This window comes from Meles meles, chromosome 16 (genome assembly GCF_922984935.1).
Source record: "Meles meles chromosome 16, mMelMel3.1 paternal haplotype, whole genome shotgun sequence".
Taxonomy (NCBI): domain Eukaryota; kingdom Metazoa; phylum Chordata; class Mammalia; order Carnivora; family Mustelidae; genus Meles; species Meles meles.
This window is the reverse complement of record NC_060081.1, coordinates 56,109,579-56,129,808: the sequence shown is the minus strand read 5'-3', so window position 1 is coordinate 56,129,808 and position 20,230 is coordinate 56,109,579. Positions and strand designations below refer to the sequence as shown.

Genomic DNA, 20,230 nt, shown 5'->3' with positions numbered 1-20,230 from the left:
ACAACATTGTTAATTTACAGTCACTTTGTTGTACAAAAGATCTTCAGAATTCATTCATCTTGCATAGCTAAAATTTTGTACCTCTTGACCAAAATTTTGTACCACCTCTCCATTTCCCCTCCACACAACCTCTGGCAATCACTGTCTACCCTCCGCTTTCGTGAGTTTGACTATTGAGACTTCATCGTAAATGCAATATTTTTCTTTTCCCATCTGGCTTATTTCACTAAGCATAATGTCTTACAGGTTCATGCATGCTGTCAAAAAATGGTAGGTTTTCCTTCCTTTTCAAAAGCTGATTATTGTGCTCACTTTGGCAGCACATAGACTAAAATAATGACACAGAGAAGATTAGCATGGTCCTGTGCAAGGATGACATGCAAATTCTGAAGAAAAGTCTGATTATTACTCCACTTTATATACACATTTTTAAAATCCATTCTTCTGCCAACAGACATCTGGGTTATTTCCATACCTTGGCTATTGTGATAAAAATTGCAATGAACATAGGAATACAAGTATTTATATTCCATTTGTGAACACAGGATATCTTTCCATGTATTTGTCTTCCTTAATTTCTTTCATCAATGTTTTTTAGTTTTCAGTGTATAGATATGTCTTTCATCTCCTTAGTTAAATTTATTCCCAAGTATCTTATTCTTCTTGTTGCAATTGTAAAAGTGATAGTCACTCATGGCTCTCTCCAACCATCAACTAATTTCTGTACTAAATAGTTCTGCACACATTTATCATAAAGTAAAAGTGGTACAGCAAGGGGGACACAAGTAATGAAACTGGTACAAAAATATCAAAATTATTGTAATGGCTTTTATAGGATACATGAGTCATTTCTTTATGTCTTTTTTTACCCCACACTGTCTCCTTCAAATATTAAGAATATACATACAATATTATTGCTAACCTTATTATACAAATGCTACCCTAAATGTAGATGCTCAAATACATAGGATCATTTTGCAGTAAGACATCTTGGCCAAGGGCCATAGGTATGGAACTATGCAATAAAGGATTAGCTTAGCAGACTTGTGGGTGCCCCAACTCCATGTTCCCAGAGTCACTGGAATGAGACTTTGAGCAGCTTCTGGCATACGTTTAATTTGTGAGCCCTTAAAATATCCTGCCTGATTAAGTATATTTGAATACTTGAAACTTGGGCCACACATTCCTACCATGTGCTTTTGGCCCATAGTTAGAAGATGGCTGCATCACCTGCAGCATTACAACTGTGTTTCAAGCACAAGGAAGTGGCAGGGCAAACACTAATGGGTACATGCCACTTGAATCTTTGCCCCACCCCTTTGAAGTATCTTACAAGATACCCCACCAAAAATATTCTGTTAAACATCACTGGCCACAATTGCACCATATTTCACCACTGCATGCTTGCCACATTTGGAAACATTGTGTACATGGGCGTGCTGCTGTCCCTAACTACCATTCAGACACAAAATATTGTCATAAGAGCGAAGAAGCAGAAATGCCCAGAGCACACTCACTCCTCAGCAGATATCACATAGCACACTGAGTTCTCTGAGCAAGACGACACCCCTGCAGGGCCAGACTCATGATCCCTTTCTTGGAACACCAAGATCAAATTGTGCAGGCAGCCTGCAGGCATACCCCAGGTGATCCGCGCCACTACTGGCGATTTAAGGGAGCAGAAGAATTTTGGCAACTGATACCAACCTACAGCCCCTGGAATGCACGGGGGCTTCTCAGAAAGCCTGCCATCTGAGGACACATATGTGGACAGAAGACACTCCCAGTGTTGGTGACAGAGTAATCAGTGTCAGAATACTTTCGTGCAAGTTGCCTATTGCCTTGTGCAGTTCCATTTTCTTTCTCTGTCTCTTGGCATATCATTTAAACGTATTTTTACAATTTTTTGTGTGCTTGACCTAGCGTTTTCCTTATACCTTTTTAAATGATCAAAGTGTACTTAGAAACACCTAGATCCTGTTTAGCCCTTGCAGCTGAAGGCCACTGTTAATATCCTGAATTTTTTTTTTTTTTTTTTACACTGGTACACTGCAGGGAGGGAAAAAGATCTAAATTTTTCTGATTTTGTCCCAGACTTTTACTGAGGCTGTATGTCAGGGATATGACCTTTACCAGTGTTCCTGTCACTTTTCCCAGGATACAGTGTTTTCCCCGTCCACTGCTCTCTTCCCTCAGTGCGGTACCCCCAGTGTATTTCCTTGAAGAACTCTTCCCTATTGTCTATTTTTTTCTTTAGATGAACTAAGTTTAGGGCAAGCTGGAGTGGGCAAGATACTTTCTTTCATCTGGGATAAAGTCTCAGAATTGCACTCGGTCAAATTCTTTCTCCGTAGAGACTAGACCTTTGTTAGGAAGAAAGTCTTCATTGAAGAGTCTCACCATTGCCAGTAGCCAGATACTGTGAGAGCCTGATGGTTTTCATTTACTCTCTGTGAAACGGCAGCTTTTTCTCAAAGTGTGGTCATCCTAGATTTCCTATTCATACTTAATAGACACAATAGAAATTTTGATTGTAAGCAATGTTTTATGTGTTTGGGCCTATCTTCAGTTAGATTTTGATTTAAGATGTTTAGCTTTGAACACAGAAAAACGTGTATTTGTTGGAATGCGTGGCACTTTTGGCACTAAAGTTTATTGCTCTTATTCTCTTTATAAAAGATACTTCAACAGAAAAGTGGAGTAATTTTGTAAAATATGAAGATATGGCATTAAAAGTATTTATGCCAACTCAAGAGATTAATAATAAAAATCTAAGATGACATCTGTGTAGCCTATTTAACAAGAAATGAGTGTACACTGTAGAGGGAGAATAAGTTCCAGTGATAAGACAGAAGTGAGGTACACCATCATTTACTACATATATCATTTTACCTTACGGGGTTAAGTTTTCTGGAACATATATTAGATGATCTGTTTAGGACATGTATTTTTTTACATTTTTTATTATGTTATATTAGTCACCATACAGTACCTTATTAATTTTTTGATTAAATTTTTAAATTTTTTAATAAATATATAACGTATTATTAGCCCCAGGAGTACAGGTCTGTGAATTACCAGGTTTACACACTTCACAGCACTCACCATAGCACATACCCTCCCCGATGTCCATAACCCCACCACCCTCTCCCTACCCTCCTCCCCCTGGCCCCCCTCAGTTTGTTTTGTGACATTAAGAGCCTCTTATGGTTTGTCTCCCTCCTGATCCCATCTTGTTTCATTTATTCTTTTCTTACTCCCCCAAACCCCCCACGTTGCATCTCCACTTCCTCATATCAGGGACCTTATTAGTTTTTGATGTTGTGTTCCATTTTTCTTAAAGTCTCTTTGCATGTAAATCAAGTCATCACTTTCTGATTTGGAAGCTAGTGAGCCTATCCATGTGAATTATTTGCTAAATCAAAAGTGAACAAACAAAAAGGAACCTAGATGGTAACTGAGGTTAAAGCAGTGAGCAGGGCAATAGGCAACTTGCACGAAAGTATTCTGACACTGATTACTCTGTCACCAACACTGGGAGTGTCTTCTGTCCACATACTGTGTCCTCAGATGGCAGGCTTTCTGAGAAGCCCCCGTGCATTCCAGGGGCTGTAGGTTGGTATCAGTTGCCAAAATTCTTCTGCTCCCTTAAATCGCCAGTAGTGGCGCGGATCACCTCTCAACAGAGCTCTTCCATCTGCCCCATCTCTAGCCTGCTCCTTTCATGGCTGGTGGTTTGGACATGGAGTTCCTCGCCTGACCCTCTGTGATGTTCCACACAGCTGGGGTATGCCTGCAGACTGCCTGCACAATTTGATCTTGGTGTTCCAAGAAAGGGATCATGAGTCTGGCCCTGCAGGGGTGTCGTCTTGCTCAGAGAACTCAGTGTGCTATGTGATATCTGCTGAGGAGTGAGTGTGCTCTGGGCATTTCTGCTTCTTCGCTCTTATGACAATATTTTGTGTCTGAATGGTAGTTAGGGACAGCAGCACGCCCATGTACACAATGTTTCCAAATGTGGCAAGCATGCAGTGGTGAAATATGGTGCAATTGTGGCCAGTGATGTTTAACAGAATATTTTTGGTGGGGTATCTTGTAAGATACTTCAAAGGGGTGGGGCAAAGATTCAAGTGGCATGTACCCATTAGTGTTTGCCCTGCCACTTCCTTGTGCTTGAAACACAGTTGTAATGCTGCAGGTGATGCAGCCATCTTCTAACTATGGGCCAAAAGCACATGGTAGGAATGTGTGAAAAGAGGGGAAGATGTTGCCTGGTGCTTGATGTCATTGTGAAGCTCTTATGGCTTTCCTTGACATTATACCATATGAGAAGAATAAAACCCTAATTTGCCTAAGACATCTTTTTACATGTTTTTGTGTTTCACATTTCTTCCTAATAGGTCATATCAAAATATGTGGGCTATATCTAAAGTGATAATTAGAAGGAAGCTTGTAGCATTAAATGCTTATAATTGAAAAGAAGGAAGATCTCAATAATGTAGGATCCTATCTCAAAACCAAAACAAGAGGAGAAAAATCAACCCAAAGCAACCAGAAGAAAGGAAATAATAAGAGCAACAGCAGGAGAAAAATAAAATTGAGAACAGAAAAACAATAGAAAAAAAGAATTAAGGGGTGCCTGGATGGCTCAGTGGTTAAAGCCTCTGCCTTCAGCTCAGGTCATGATCCCAGGGTCATGGGATCGAGCCCCAGATCGGGATTTCTGCTCCGCAGGGAGCCTGCTTCCTCCTCTCTCTGTCTGCCTGCCTCTCTGCCTGCCTACTTGTGATCTCTGTCTGTCAAATAAATAAATAAAAATCTTTAAAAAAAAAAAAAGAATTAAACCAAAAGCTAATTCTCTAAAGAAAATCTATAAAATTGCTAAATCAAGTTTCAAAATTATCTGATAAAGATAAAAAGAAGGAACTCAAAAGCCATCAGCATCCACAAAGAAACAGTGGATATCATTAAGCTCCTATAGCCATTTAAAAAGATAGGAAGGGAAAACTACAAAAAATGTTCCACTCAAAAATTTTATAACTTAAGGGGTGCCTGGGTGGCTCAGTGGGTTAAGCCTCTGCCTTCGGCTCAGGTCATGATCTCTGGGTCCTGGGATCGAGCCCCACATTGGTCTCTCTGTTCAGCGGAGAGCCTGCCCCCCCCCCACCTCTGCCTGCCTTTCTGTCTACTTGTGATCTCTGTCTATCAAATAAATAAAATCTTTTTAAAAAATTTTATAACTTAAAAGAAATAGGCCAATTCTTCAAAAACCAAAAACAATTTAAACTCATTCTCGATGAAATAGACAACCTGAATAGTTCTATAACCATTGAAGAAATTGAATCTGTAATTTGAAAGCTTTGAAACAGAAATCTTCAGGCCAAAATGGTTTCATGGGAGAATTCCACACAGTACAGGTTTCCCCCACTATCCGAGGGTAGAGCATTTCCATGAAACTTTTGTAAGCCAAAATGGCATAAAGCAAAGAAGCAATTATCTTTAATCTACATGGAAAATCTGTTGAGTGTTTTTGGACCCCACAATAAACTTTCTTAGGCTTTCTGATACCTTGGGACAGAGCTTGCTAATGGATGCACAAACTAAATCCAAAGTACAGATGCTCAGAGACATAGTTCAAAGCTATGGCGGCTTGATGCTGAGATGCTGAGTGTAGACCCAAAGGAAGGAGCTTGGCGGGGCCACCCTTGCTGCTCTAGGTGTGAGCTGTCTCTGTAACAGCTCACTGAAAAGCAAACACTGAACTGAACACTATTTTTGCTTTTTGCCTTCTTTGTAAAAGAAAAGATCCTCTTCAGATTTCTTTCAGTTAGCAAAACTAACTAGCAGGTTCTAATTTAGGGCTTTCATAAAAGTTAAGTGGTATAACCCAAACTTTCAAAAAGTAAGAGATACCTGTACTTTAAAAGATTGAATACCAATACCACACAATCTCCTCCAGAAAGTAGAAGAGGGAATGCTTCCTAACTCATTTTATGACATCAGCATTACTTTAATAGTAAAACTAGATGAAGACATTATGAAAAATGAAAACTACAGACCAAATGCTCTCAAGAACTTACATGTCTCAGTAAAATATTAACTTAAATGTCTCAATAAAATATTAACAAATAGAATCCAGCAATGTATAAAAAAGTAATTTATTTCAGGTATGCGAGACTGGTTTAATACTCAAAAATCAATGCAAGGTGCCTGGTTGGCTCAGTTGGTTAAGTGAATGACTGTCGATTTCAGCTCAGGTCATGATCTCAGGGTCATGCGACAAGTCCTGTGTGGGGCTCCCTGCTCAACGTGGAGTCTGTCTGAGATACTCTCTTCCTCTCCCTCCCCCTACATCATGCTCTCCAAATACATAAATAAATAAATAAATAAATAAAATCCTTAAAAAAATCAGTGTAACCATAGCAATAGGGAAATTATAAAAATAATATGAGCATTTTGATTGTTGCATAAAAAACATTTTGCAAAACACTAATTCATGATAAAAATTCTCTACAAGTGAGATGGGAACTACCTCAATTGGATAAAGAACATCTAGAAAATAAATCCCTCATATTTAATGATCAAAGACTAAATGGTTTCACATTAACATTACTGGAAATTGTAAATATTGCAATAAAGCAGGAAATAATAGGTATATAGATTGAAAAGGAAAAAAGAGCTGCCTGTTTGCAGATGACATGATTATCCAGGTAAAAATTCCCTAAAAAAATCTATCTGAAAAATGCACAAGAATCAAATAGTGAGTTTGGCTGTGTTGCAGGAAAAAAGATGAGACACAAAAGAATTCAGGTTTCTATCTGAATATGTGACTCCTGAATTTCAATCCTAATTGCCCAAATAAACATCGGTTCACTAAATTACATTTCTATGTATTAAGAATATATTTATGGAACCTGGAATTTTAAGGCAGTACTAATTATAATCACTCCCGAAGTAAATGATATACTTAGGTATACATTTAACAAAACATGTTTAGAATCTATGCTGAAAATTACAAAGTTCTGATGGAGGCAAAGAAGACTAAACATACAGTGAATCATACTGTGTTCAGGGATTGGAAGACTTAACATTGATCTATAGGTTTAAGGAAATTCTTATATAATCTAAGCAAGATTTTTCTAGACATGGACAAGATTATTCTAAAATTGGTATAGAAGAACATCAGCACTGGAGTCATTAAAACCATCGTGAACAGAGAATGAAGTGGGAGGTATCATTCCATCCATTATCAAGGCTTAGGTATATCTGTGTGGTATTAGCAGAGAGATAAATGCTTACAGAACCTGAAATAGATCATACAAATATGCTCAACTGACTTTTAACAGTAAACTGAAGGTGGAACACTTATGCTGATGGAACTGTATATCTTGAGTGGTAGATATGCAAACCTACATGTGATACAAGTGTAGGGAACTGCAGACACACACACTATCACAACACACACATGCACACACAAATAACTACAAGTAAAACTGGGGAATCAGAATAAGACTGGTGGAATGTATCATTGTCAACATCCTGGTTGTTGATATTGCACTGTAGGTTTGCAAGATGTGACTATTAGGGAACAAAATAAAGGGTACACAGGATTGCTCTAGATTATTTCCTACAAGTACATGTCAATCTACAACTATTTCAATTAGAAAGTACTGGCAGTTGGAATTGGGCAATATATAAAAAGAATTAAAGTCATGACCAGGTGAGATTTGTTGCAGAATGAAAGGTGGTTAAATATTTGAAAATCATCAATGTCATCTAGCAAATTAATAGGCTAACAGAGAAAAATCATATAATCCAATCAGTTGATGTATAAATAGCATTTGAATAACTTTCAAATGCATTCATGATAAAAACTCTCAGAAAACTAAGAATGTAGGGAAACTTTTTCAACCTGATTAAAAAAAATCTACAAAATAGCTACAGCTAATGTCATACGTAATGGTAAAAGAATGAATACGTCTACCATCACAGAAGTGCCAGGATATTCACTTTTACCCTTCTCATGTAATATATACTGAAAATTCTACTCAACATGGTAAGATAAGAAAAGGAAATAAATACAGAGTTTGGAAAGGAAGAAAGAAAATTGTCCCCATTTACAGCTGACATGATAGTCTACAGAGAAAAGATCAAGGAATCAATTAAAAAACCTCCTAGAGGGGCACCTGGGTGGCTCAGTGGGTTAAAGCCTCTGCTTTCAGCTCAGGTCATGATCTCAGGGTCCTGGGATTGAGCCCCACATCGGGCTCTCTGCTTAGCAGGGACCCTGCTTCCCCTTCTCTCTATGCCTGCTTCTCTGTCTGCTTGTGATCTCTGTCTGTTAAATAAATAAATAAAATCTTTAAAAAAAATAAAAAATAAAAAATCTCCTAGAACTAATAACTGAGTTAAGTAAGCTTCCGGATCCAAAGTCAATACATGAACATGAATTATATTACTGTATACTAGTAAAGGTATGTGATATTGAAAACAAAGTATTAATTTATTAAAATTACTCATAAAATACTTAATTATAAACTGAAAAATATTTTGTCTGTATTCTAAAAACTACAAAACAGTGATGAAAGAAATAAAAAAAACACTTAAGTGGCATAGGCACACATAGATGGATTAGAAGACTCAACATAACAAAGAAGTCATTTCTCCCAGACTAATACACAGGTTTACTCAATTGCAATCATAACTCAAGCAAGATCTTTTGTAGATATATGAAAGACTATTCTACAGTTTTATTGAAAGGCAAAGGAACTGGTATAGGTGAACAAAAATTTTAAAAGAAGAATTAAGCAAGAAGAATCATTGCACTATCTCAAGACATATTATACAGATATAGTAATCAAGAATGTGCTGTTCTGGCAGAGGAATAGACACATAATCAATGGAACATAATACAGAATCAAGTACGGCCACATAATTTTTGGCAAATGTGTCAAAAGAATTTAATGGAGGAAGGATAGTACTTTCAATAAATTGTTAGTGCCAAAATTGAATATCCACAGTAAAAAAAAAAAAAGTCCATCTCAAACTAAACTTCATAACTTATACAGAAATTAATACAAAATGGATTTGGTAATCATTCAGATCGAAGAGGAAGACACTCTACTGGAAGTCAAAAGCTATTGGTCTGAAATAAGTGAGATCTTTATGTAGCATTCTGTTATCATGGTGTATATTTATGGTGCTGCATATAAAGAGAGGAGAAGTAACTGGCCCCATCTAGGGTTAAGGAGAACAATTTCCTTTGGGAGTTGTTTCTTCCCATCAGACCCTACACTTCCTCGGGATTATAACTCATTTCACAAGGCCTCAGTTTCCTTTAATAGTTTCTAGAACAGAGCATTATTTTGTCATGCACACTCAAGAGTGCAAGTTAATGGTCTGGTGATCCAGATGGCATGGCATTCTCCCCATCTCTGGTTCATCACCCCTGATAGGCAAGTAGAGGTGACTATTTATACTCCTAGCTGGGCCAAGTGCTCTTGGTTCCTCAGGACACAGAGCTTCCTCTCTGCCAGGAGCTATGAATTTCCTGATGCTGACGTTCCTTATATGTGGGTTCCTAAATGTGGTGACCAAAGGTAATGGAACCCTAAAATGGAGGGATGATGGAACTATGATTAAGTTATAGAACTTGAGCTTTCAGGGTCTTGAGAGGAAAAGAGGATCTGCAGGAAAAGCCCTGGGCCAATTAAAAAAAAACAACACAGAAATGCTCTCATTATGGCAGTTTCATGACCCTACTTTCTAAGACCCTACTGGAGGCACCTATCATGCTGGGGTATCTTCTGAGACATTTCTCCAAAGGAAAGAATTTCCTCAATCTTCTGAGCAGTCTTTTCTGACTCTCTAACCAGTGTTACAGTAAGCCTCTGGTATTAGATCAATATGAATGAGTTTATTCCTGCTTTTTAGTAATGCTACTTTTGGAAATTACTTCCTTTTCATTGAAAAAGAGTACTTAAAATTGATACAAAGTATCAAGCACCTGATAGGTTTATATGAGCTTAAGGAAAATTACTCTCTTACTCTAGAATAACGTTTCTTCAATCTTCGTTCAGAATCTCTCAATCAATCAATCTTATCAATTATTTTTACATCCTAGTATATATATGTACATACATATATATATGCTTACCAATCTTACTAATTACTTATGTATCCTAGTGCATATGCATATATATCTTAGATTTTTTTAAAAAGTGTAAATGAACCATGTGGATTCTTCTGCAAGGTACTACCAGTATGTCTTTGAGATTTATCAATATAGAAACTTACTTTATTATTATTAACAGATGCATAAAACTTATAGTGGGTGGATGAATTTCTGATTATGAACTATTTGCTGACATTTTGAAAAGTTTCAAAATAATAAAGTTTTGTTCTGTTGCTCTTCTTCAGATTCCTTGGATACTATGTAAAATGTGTAACCTATATTTAAATTTCTATTACATTATTAGTATTTTCCCATATATTATTTTCCAAGAACTGAATTTTCAATAATTGTATAAAACATCAATGAATGAATGCTCTGCAAATTAATTATCCACTTTGAGAATTGAACATTTATTTCATTATTTTTGCTACTAAGTGCATTTGTTATATATATGAGTCATGTTCTATATAAATGTTCTTAGACATAAAATTTTTACACAAAGGATAATATTTAAAGATATAATTGTTTCCATTTTACTCAGTATGAAGAAGTCAAACTTCAGATATATATTTATTCTGTATTTTAATTTTTCTAAAAACTGTATGGCTATGCCTATTTTTCCTTTTTGTTTTGGGGGATAGTTTTTATTCCTGTTGACTTATAGAGTTTCCCTTATAGGTTCTGTTTTGAAATTTAACTATTTAATGTATTTGAGTTTATTTCTGTATTTTTTTTTCAATAAAATTTTTTTTCACTTTTTTAAAACTTCTTTTCAGTGTAACAGTATTCATTGTTTTTGCACCACACCCAGTGCTCCATGCAATACGTGCCCTTCCTATTACCTACCACCTGGTTCCCCAACCTCCCACACCCCGCCTCTTCAAAACCCTCAGGTTGTTTTTTAGAGTCCATAGTCTCTCATGGTTCATCTCCCCTTCCAATTTCCCTCAACTCCCTTCTCCTCTCCATCTCCCCATGTCCTCCATGTTCTTTGTTATGCTCCACAAATAAGTGAAACCATATGATACTTGACTCTCTCTGCTTGACTTATTTCACTCAGCATCATCTCTTCCAGTCCTGTCCATGTTGCTACAAAAGTTGGGTATTCATCCTTTCTGATGGAGGCATAATACTCCATCGTGTATATGGACCACATCTTCCTTATCCATTCGTCCGTTGAAGGGCATCTTGGTTCTTTCTACAGTTTGGCGACCGTGGCCATTGCTGCTATAAACATTGGGGTACAGATGGCCCTTCTTTTCACTACATCTGTATCTTTGGGGTAAATACCCAGTAGTGCAATTGCAGGGTCATAGGGAAGCTCTATTTTTAATTTCTTGAGGAATCTCCACACTGTTCTCCAAAGTGGTTGCACCAACTTGCATTCCCACCAACGGTGTAAGAGGGTTCCCCTTTCTCCACATCTTCTCCAACACATGTTGTTTCCTGTCTTGCTAATTTTGGCCATTCTAACTGGTGTCAGGTGGTATCTCAATGTGGTTTTAATTTGAATCTCCCTGGCTAGTGATGATGAACATTTTTTTCATGTGTCTGATAGCCATTTGTATGTCTTCATTGGAGAAGTGTCTGTTCATATCTTCCGCCCATTTTTTGATATGATTATCTGTTTTGTGTGTGTTGAGTTTGAGGAGTTCTTTATAGATCCTGGATATCAGCCATCTCTCTGTACTGTCATTTGTAAATATCTTCTCCCATTCCGTGGGTTGCCTTTTTGTTTTGTTGACTGTTTCCTTTGCTGTGCAGAAGCTTTTGATCTTGATGAAGTCCCAAAAGTTCATTTTTGCTTTTGTTTCCTTTGCCTTTGGAGACATATCTTGAAAGAAGTTGCTGTGGCTGATATCAAAGAGGTTACTGCCTATGTTCTCCTCTAGGATTCTGATGGATTCCTGTCTCACGTTGAGGTCTTTTTTTTTTCCCCATTTTATTTATTTTTTCAGCGTAATAGTATTCATTGTTTTTGCACAACGTTGAGGTCTTTTATCCATTTCGTGTTTATCTTTGTGTACGGTGTAAGAGAATGGTCGAGTTTCATTCTTCTACATATAGCTGTCCAGTTTTCCCAGCACCATTTATTGAAGAGACTGTCTTTTTTCCATTGTATATTTTTTCCTGTTTTGTCGAAGATTATTTGACCATAGAGTTGAGGGTCCATATCTGGGCTCTCTATTCTGTTCCACGGGTCTATGTGTCTGTTTTTATGCCAGTACCACGCTGTCTTGGTGATCACAGCTTTGTAGTAAAGCTTGAAATCAGGTAACGTTCAAGTAAAGCTTGAAATCAGGTTAATTGTTTTTCAACATTTCCTTAGCAATTTGGGGTCTCTTCTGATTCCATACAAATTTTAGGATTATTTGCTCCAGATCTTTGAAAAATACCGGTGGAATTTTGATCGGAATGGCATTAAAAGTATAGATTGCTCTAGGCAGTAGAGACATTTTAACAATGTTTATTCTTCTGATCCAAGAGCATGGAACGGTCTTCCATCTTTTTTTGTCTTCTTCAATTTCTTTCATGAGTGTTCTATAGTTCCTCGAGTACAGATCCTTTACCTCTTTGGTTAGGTTTATTCCCAGGTATCTTATGGTTCTTGGTGCTATAGTAAATGGAATCGATTCTCTAATTTGCCTTTCTGTATTTTCATTGTTAGTGTATAAGAAAGCCACTGGTTTCTGTACATTGACTTTGTATCCTGCCACATTACTGAATTGCTGTATGAGTTCTAGTAGTTTGGGGGTGGAGTCTTTGGGGTTTTCCATATAAAGAATCATGTCATCTGCGAAGAGAGAATTTGACTTCTTCATTGCCAATTTGGATACCTTTTATTTCTCTTTGTTGTCTGATTGCCGTTGCTAGGACTTCTAATACTATGTTGAACAAGAGTGGTGAGAGTGGGCATCCTTGTCGTGTTCCTGATCTCAACGGGAAGGCTGCAAGCTTTTTCCCATTGAGGATGATATTTGCTGTGGGTCTTTCATAGATAGATTTTATGAAGTTCAGGAATGTTCCCTCTATCCCTATACTTTGAAGCGTTTTAATCAGGAACGGATGCTGCATTTTATCAAATGCTTTTTCTGCATCAATTGAGAGGACCATGTGGTTCTTCTCTCTTCTCTTATTGATTTGTTCTATCACATTGATTGATTTGTGAATGTTGAGCCATCCTTGCAACCCAGGGATGAATCCCACCTGGTCATGATGGATAATCTTTTTAATGTGCTGCTGGATCCTGTTTGCTAGGATCTTGTTGAGAATCTTAGCATCCATATTCATCAGTGATATCGGTCTGAAATTCTCCTTTTTGGTAGGGTCTTTGCCTGGTTTGGGGATCAGGGTAATGCTGGCTTCATAAAAAGAGTCTGGAGTTTTCCTTCTGCTTCAATTTTTTGAAACAGCTTCAGGAGAATTGGTGTTATTTCTTCTTTGAAAGTTTGGTAGAATTCCCCAGGGAATCCGTCAGGCCCTGGGCTCTTGTTTTTTGGGAGGTTTTTGATCACTGCTTCAATCTCGTTACTAGATACCGGTCTATTCAGGTTGTCAACTTCTTCCTGGTTCAATTTTGGGCATTTATAGTTTTCCAGGAATGCATCCATTTCATCTAGGTTGCTTAGCTTATTGGCATATAACTGTTGGTAATAATTTCTGATGATTGTTTCTATTTCCTTGGTGTTAGTTGTGATCTCTCCCTTTTCATTCATAATTTTATTAATTTGGGCTTTCTCTCTTTTCTTTTGGATTAGTGTGGCCAATGGTTTATCGATCTTATTGATTCTTTCAAAAAACCAGCCTCTAGTTTTATTGATACGTTCTACTGTATCTCTGGCGTCTACCTCATTGATCTCTGCTCTAATCTTGATTATTTCCCTTCTTGCATGTGGAGTTGATTTGATTTGTTGTTGATTCTCCAGTTCTTTAAGGTGTAGAGACAGCTGGTGTATTCTGGATTTTTCAATTTTTTTGAGGGAGGCTTGGATGGCTATGTATTTCCCCTTTAGAACCGCCTTTGCTGTATCCCATAGGTTTTGGACCGAAGTGTCTTCATTCTCATTGGTTTCCATGAATTGTTTAAGTTCTTCTTTGATCTCCTGGTTGATCCAAGCATTCTTAAGCAAGGTGGTCTTTAGCTTCCAGGTGTTTGAGTTCCTTCCGAACTTTTCCTTGTGATTGAGTTCCAGTTTCAAAGCATTATGATCTGAGAATATGCAGGGAATAATGTCAGTCTTTTGGTATCAGTTGAGTCCTGCTTTGTGACCCAGTATGTGGTCTATTCTGGAGAAGGTTCCATGTGCATTTGAGAAGAATGAGTATTCTGTTGTTTTAGGGTGGAATGTTCTGTATATGTCTATGAGGTCCATCTGGTCCAATGTTTCATTCAATGCTCTTATTTCTTTATTAATTTTCTGCTTCGATGATCTGTCTATTACTGAGAGAGGCGTATTAAGATCTCCTACTATCAGTGTATTCATATCAATATGACTCTTTATCTTGATTAATAGTTTCCTTATGTAATTGGCTGCTCCCGTATTGGGGGCGTAGATATTTACAATTGTTAGATCATCTTGGTGATAGTCCCTTTAAGAATTATGTAGTGTCCTTCTGTATCTCTGACTACAGTCTTTAGTTTAAAATCTAATTTATCTGATATGAGAATCGCTACCCCGGCCTTCTTCTGAGGCCCATTGGCATGAAAGATGCTTCTCCATCCCTTCACTGTCAGTCTGTGTGTGTCCTTAGGTTCAAAATGGGTCTCTTGTAGACAACATATGGATGGGTCCTGTCATTTTATCCAATCTGCAACTCTGTGTCATTCTATGGGCGCGTTTAGGCCGTTCACATTGAGAGTGATTATTGATAGATAGGTGTGATTGACATCGTGTTACCTTTTAAGTCTTTCTGTCTGTAGATTGTCTCTATATTTCTGTTCAATGATATTCTTAGGATTTTTTCTCTTTTATAGAAGCCCCCTTAATATTTCCTGCAGTGTCGGCTTGGTGGTTGCATAGTCTTTTAAGCCTTGCCAGTCTTGGAAACTCTTTATCTCTCCATCCATTTTGAATGTCAGTCTTGCTGGATAAAGTATTCTTGTCTGCATGTTCTTCTAATTTAGTGCCCTGAATATATTTTGCCAGCCCTTCCTGGCTTTCCAGGTCTCTGTGGACAGGTCTACGTTATTCTAATGGGCTTTCCTCTGTATGTAAGGAGCTTCTTTGTTCTAGCTGCTTTCAAGAGGGTCTGCCTACAATTATAATTCTTCATTCTAACTATCAGGTGAAAGCGAGGACTTTCAAGAATCTAAAATCTTGGGGGGAAACCGTTCTGTCTCTAGTACATGAACGCTGTTTCCATTCATGAGATTGGGAAAATTTTCATAGACAACTTGTTCCACTATATCTTCTAGACTTCTTTCTTTCTCCTCCCCTTCAGGGATTCCAATAATTCTGACGTTGGAATGTTTCATGGCATCATTTATTTCCCTGATTCTGTTTTCGTGGCTTCTGAGTTGTTTGTTCCAGGCTTCCTCCTGATCCTTTCTCTCTATCTGTTTGTCCTCCAGATCACTAATTCTATCTTCTGTCTCAGTTACCCTAGCTTTTAGAGAATTTAGATTAGATTGGAACTCATTGAGAGCATTTTGAACATCACCCCTGGTGGCTTTCAGTTCTGCCCTAATCAATTCTGTTTGGTCATCCATGGCTTTCTTCAACCTAGCTATTGCCTGGATAATTGTTAGCTTGAATTCCTTTTCCCACATATTGTCTATGTCGATAGCCATTAGCTCTGTTGCAGAAGGTCCATCCTCTGTATTTTTCTTCTGTTGGGCATTCCTCCTTCTAGTCATTTTTGTAAGAGACGACTGAATGGATGTAGCTGGATGTATCGACTGTGGTGCAGTCAAGGTGCACCCTGGAATGCTTCTGTGTAACCAGGATTCCCCACCCAAATGAGAGAAAAAAGAAAAGAAAAAAAAGAGAGAGAGAGAGAGAGGGAAAAAAGGGAAGATAAAAGAGAAGGCTCAGCCCAAATGGGCCCCAAGGTAAGATTTATGAAGTATACAAACAAAAACAGACAAACAAAAAGACTGATAAAAGTATATGACAAGAGAAAAAAAAAATATATATATATAAAAGCAAAAAAAGGAAGAACCTCGTCAAAAAGAACCCCAATTATAAGATTTATATACTATCAGGACAAACACAAATACACAGAAACACTGGCGGAAGGAAAGATGGGAAAGTGGTTATAAATTCTCAGTGTGGGCAAGGAAGGTTATTTTGATTCTTCCTGGATGTATCTTGATGTCTTTGTTAAAGGACTCAACTTTCCTAAGATAAAGGAGGATTAAAAATTGGTTTACCTATAGGGGTAGCATTGGTTGGGGAAAGGGGATTACCTTGAAGTTTAACTCTATATGTACATTAGAAAATAAAAATTAAAAAAAAAATAAACTAGACTAAACTAAACTAAATTTTTTTAAAAAAATAGAAAAGCAAAAGAAAAATATGAATGTATGTATCAAAAAGTTCAGGTTAGAAGGTTATTAAGGAATTTGATGTACTGGACATCTCACTGTGATGGTAAATAGGTTAAAAAATTATCTATATGTATAAAAAAAAGAACCAGAATAGTGGTAACGAGTTAAAAATTTATGAAGTAGTGGTGGTTGTTCTCTTGTCTTTTTTTTTTTTTTTCCTTCCTTCCTGGTTGGTTTTCTGGGGGAGGGGCCTGCCACGTGGGTTTTCAGTCAATGATGTTCCCTGAGTTAGGTCCTCCCGCCCCCTCAAGGGGGTGGGCTCTGAGGAAACTTTTTTTCAGGCTTTTGTTCTCTGGAGGTTTTTATGTTTGTTCATCTGTTTTCTCTCACCTTGACAGCTTTTGATGGTTTTTGGAGGTTTAGAGGACAGCAAACTGCACCCCGACCTCCCTCTCGGAGAGAAGCCTCAGAATGCTCTGCAGAGCTGCTGGCAGAGTAGGTTCCGAGTCACAGTCCCTGGGGATGCAGGATCTCCTCCTTGTACCCAAAACCATGGCAGCGGCGGCTGTCTGGGCAGCTCCAGACCGCCAAAGAGTTTCCAAGCAGCAATTGCACACTGAGATTTTCCTGCTGGCCGGGGCTGGGAGTGCCCAGTTTTTCTAGGTCCGAGAGCTCCCGGTTAGCGCCTGTGAGCACCTCTCCCAGGGGAGGGTGTGGAGCGCGCACGTCTCAGGCTCTGATCCCTCGGCGGGAGTCTAAGAGTGCCAGGCTAATGCCTGCCCGCACCTCTCTCAGGCAGGGTTGTGGGGCACGCGCGTCTCAGCAATGACATCTGGCGAGGCTTCCAGCCCCTCACGGGAACCGGACCCCACGCGTTCTTGGGCGCGCTGGTGGCTTGGGTGCGCTGGCGGCTCAGGGACCAAGACCTGGTTTCTCCGCCGCACTCTCTCTGGCTCAGCGCCAGGGGAGGCTGTTCTGCGTCCGGGGACTTACGCCCCTGTCCCTAACCGCCCCGATTCCCACAATTTCCCCCCGCGATCCTTTGCTCTTTTTTGAGTGCTTTCAACCAGACTCCAAGCTAATGCTGGTCCCCAGATGCAGGGCACTCTCGTATTGGGGTATTACTTTCCAATCGGTTGCCTCTGGTGGCTCCCTGCCCCTATTGTTTATCTTCCAATATCAGTCCGACGTTCCCACTCCGCTTTACCTGCTCACTGGCGTCTTCTGCTCCTGTAGAGATCCAGACGTGTATAATTCTGATCTCAGGCTGATTTCATGGGTGATCGGAGTTCTTTGGTAGGTCATCAGCTCACTTTAGGGTACAGGTTGAAATGGCGCCTCCTCCTACTTCCCCGCCATCTTGACTCCCTCCTATTTCTGTATTTTTAAGTGAGACAGCATCTGGTGTTTTTACCAAGCCACGCTGTCCTTCAATGGCAGTAATTATATTTAAGATGATGTTTTTTGATTCTGCATCTGGTATGTTTTAGAGAGTATTTCTACATGGGATAATGTTTTGGCAAATGGCTTATGTGTCTGAAATAATACAGTTGTTATTCATATTCTTTAGTTTTATAATTTTGAGATACTGGTGATGGAGGTCACAAGTTTTAACAATGTAATTCCCGAATGAGGAGCTTTGAAAAACATGACTACTGTCATTCTAAACAGAAATACATTCAATTATAGATTATTCCCAATTGCCATAATTGCATTGTTCAGGCCATATTCTCGGAATTATCCTTGGTAGTTTTAGCTGTGACATCCATATCTGTCAAAGAGTCCACTTGCAAATTATGTCCAGAGTCAACCAATCTCACCACCTCCACTGCTACCATTCTGATTCAAGTCACTACCATCTCTCACCTCCTAATGCTATAGTTTCCTCACAGGTATCTGTTCTTGCCTCCTGCAATCTGCCATCAAGATAGCAGACTTCACTCCCATTGAAGTCAGATTATGTACCTCTTCTGCTCAAAACTCCGCAATGCCCCCCCTCTTCACTCAAATAAGTAGGGTCCTAACAGCAGCCTTCCTGCTCTCCACAATCTGTCCCTTATGACCTCTCTCTCACTTCATCTACTATTCTAGTCCTTGCTCACTTCACTAGAAACACTATGGTTTCAATGCTTTTCCTCAGATATGCCTGGCTTGCTCAACCCTGTTCCCTCTGCTTAGATTGCACTTGCCCCAGGTACTGTTGTGGCTAATTCCTTTACTTCCTTCAAGTCACTGTTTTTCTTGTCACCTTCTTTCAAGCCCTGTGCTAATGGCTGTTTAAGAAATTGCAGCCTGGGGGTGCCTCGGTGCCACAGTCAGTTAAGTGTCTGACTCTTGGTTTCAGCTCAGATTGTGATCCCAGTGTCATGAGATCGAAACCTGCCTTGGGCTCCATGCTCAGCAGAGTCTGCTTGAGAGTCTCCCTTTCCCTCTGCCCCTCCTTCCTGTGCTCTCTCTCTCTAAAATAAATGAATCTTTAATTAAAAAAATAAAGAAACCGCAATCTGCCCCCATAACCCTCCAAATAGATTCTCTCTTATTTCTGCAAACCACTTATCACCTTCTCACATATAAGAAAATTTACTGTTTTTCATTGTCTGCCTTGCTCTGGTAGAAAGTAAGCTTCATGTGACTTTGTCTGCTTAGTCCACAAATGTACCTTAAGGGCTTAGAATGAAGTCTGTACTATAGTTAGGGGCTCAAACTTTGTTGAATGAGGAGCTTTCAAGAATAGATACCCTGGAGGAAGAGAAAAATTGAGAAATAATCTTTGTAGAAGCAAGAAATGAAGACGTGATGTCAAAGTTTGTCTTGTATGAAAGAAGTGGAATGTCTACATTTGAAACTTACAGAAAATTCTAACATAAGCCAGTAAATAGTAAGAGAATGAATCATTGGAGGTGGGTGGGAGGATGGGTGGCTGGGTGAAATAAACTTCTTAGCCCAGCAGGAGACAAATTACTGTGAGCTTTATATATGTCAACCCATGAAAGGTGCTTTTACACATTATCAAATTAAATCCAGAAAAGATTGTTTTGAGAATTATTTCCCCGTTCTCATATATACCAGGCTTACTCTAATATGAACTTTTGTGGGGAGCCTGGGTGGCTCAGTGGGTTAAGCCTCTGCCTTCAGTTCAGGTCATGATCTCAGGGTCCTGGGATTAAGCCCCACATTGGGCTCACTGCTCAGCAGGGAGCCTGCTTCCCCCTCTCTCTCTGCCTACCTCTTTGCCTACTTGTGATCTCTCTCTCTGTCAAATAAATAAATAAAATCTTTAAAATATATATATATATAGAACCTTTGCTCTAGCTGCTTCCTCTGCCTGAATACACTAACCTTCACACTTTGCAGGCAGTTTGATGAAAAAGATGGTCATGTTTGAGAATATGCAGGGAGTAATTTCAATCTTTTGGTATCAGATGAGCCCTGCTTTGTGACCCAGTATGTGGTCTGTTCTGGAGAAGATTCCATTTGTACTCGAGAAGAATGAGTATTCTGTTGTTTTAGGATGGAATGTTCTGTATATATCTATGAGGTCCATCTGGTCTAATGTGTAACTCAAT

The 20,230-nt window shown here is 38.8% G+C and overlaps 1 non-coding gene across 1 annotated transcript; it reads left to right on the top strand.

Moving 5' to 3' along the window:
- The first annotated feature begins 304 nt into the window (after nucleotides 1–304).
- On the top strand, nucleotides 305–407 carry LOC123927332. The gene has a single exon (XR_006815418.1). It is a non-coding gene; the product is annotated as a U6 spliceosomal RNA (small nuclear RNA).
- The last annotated feature ends 19,823 nt before the right edge of the window (nucleotides 408–20,230 follow it).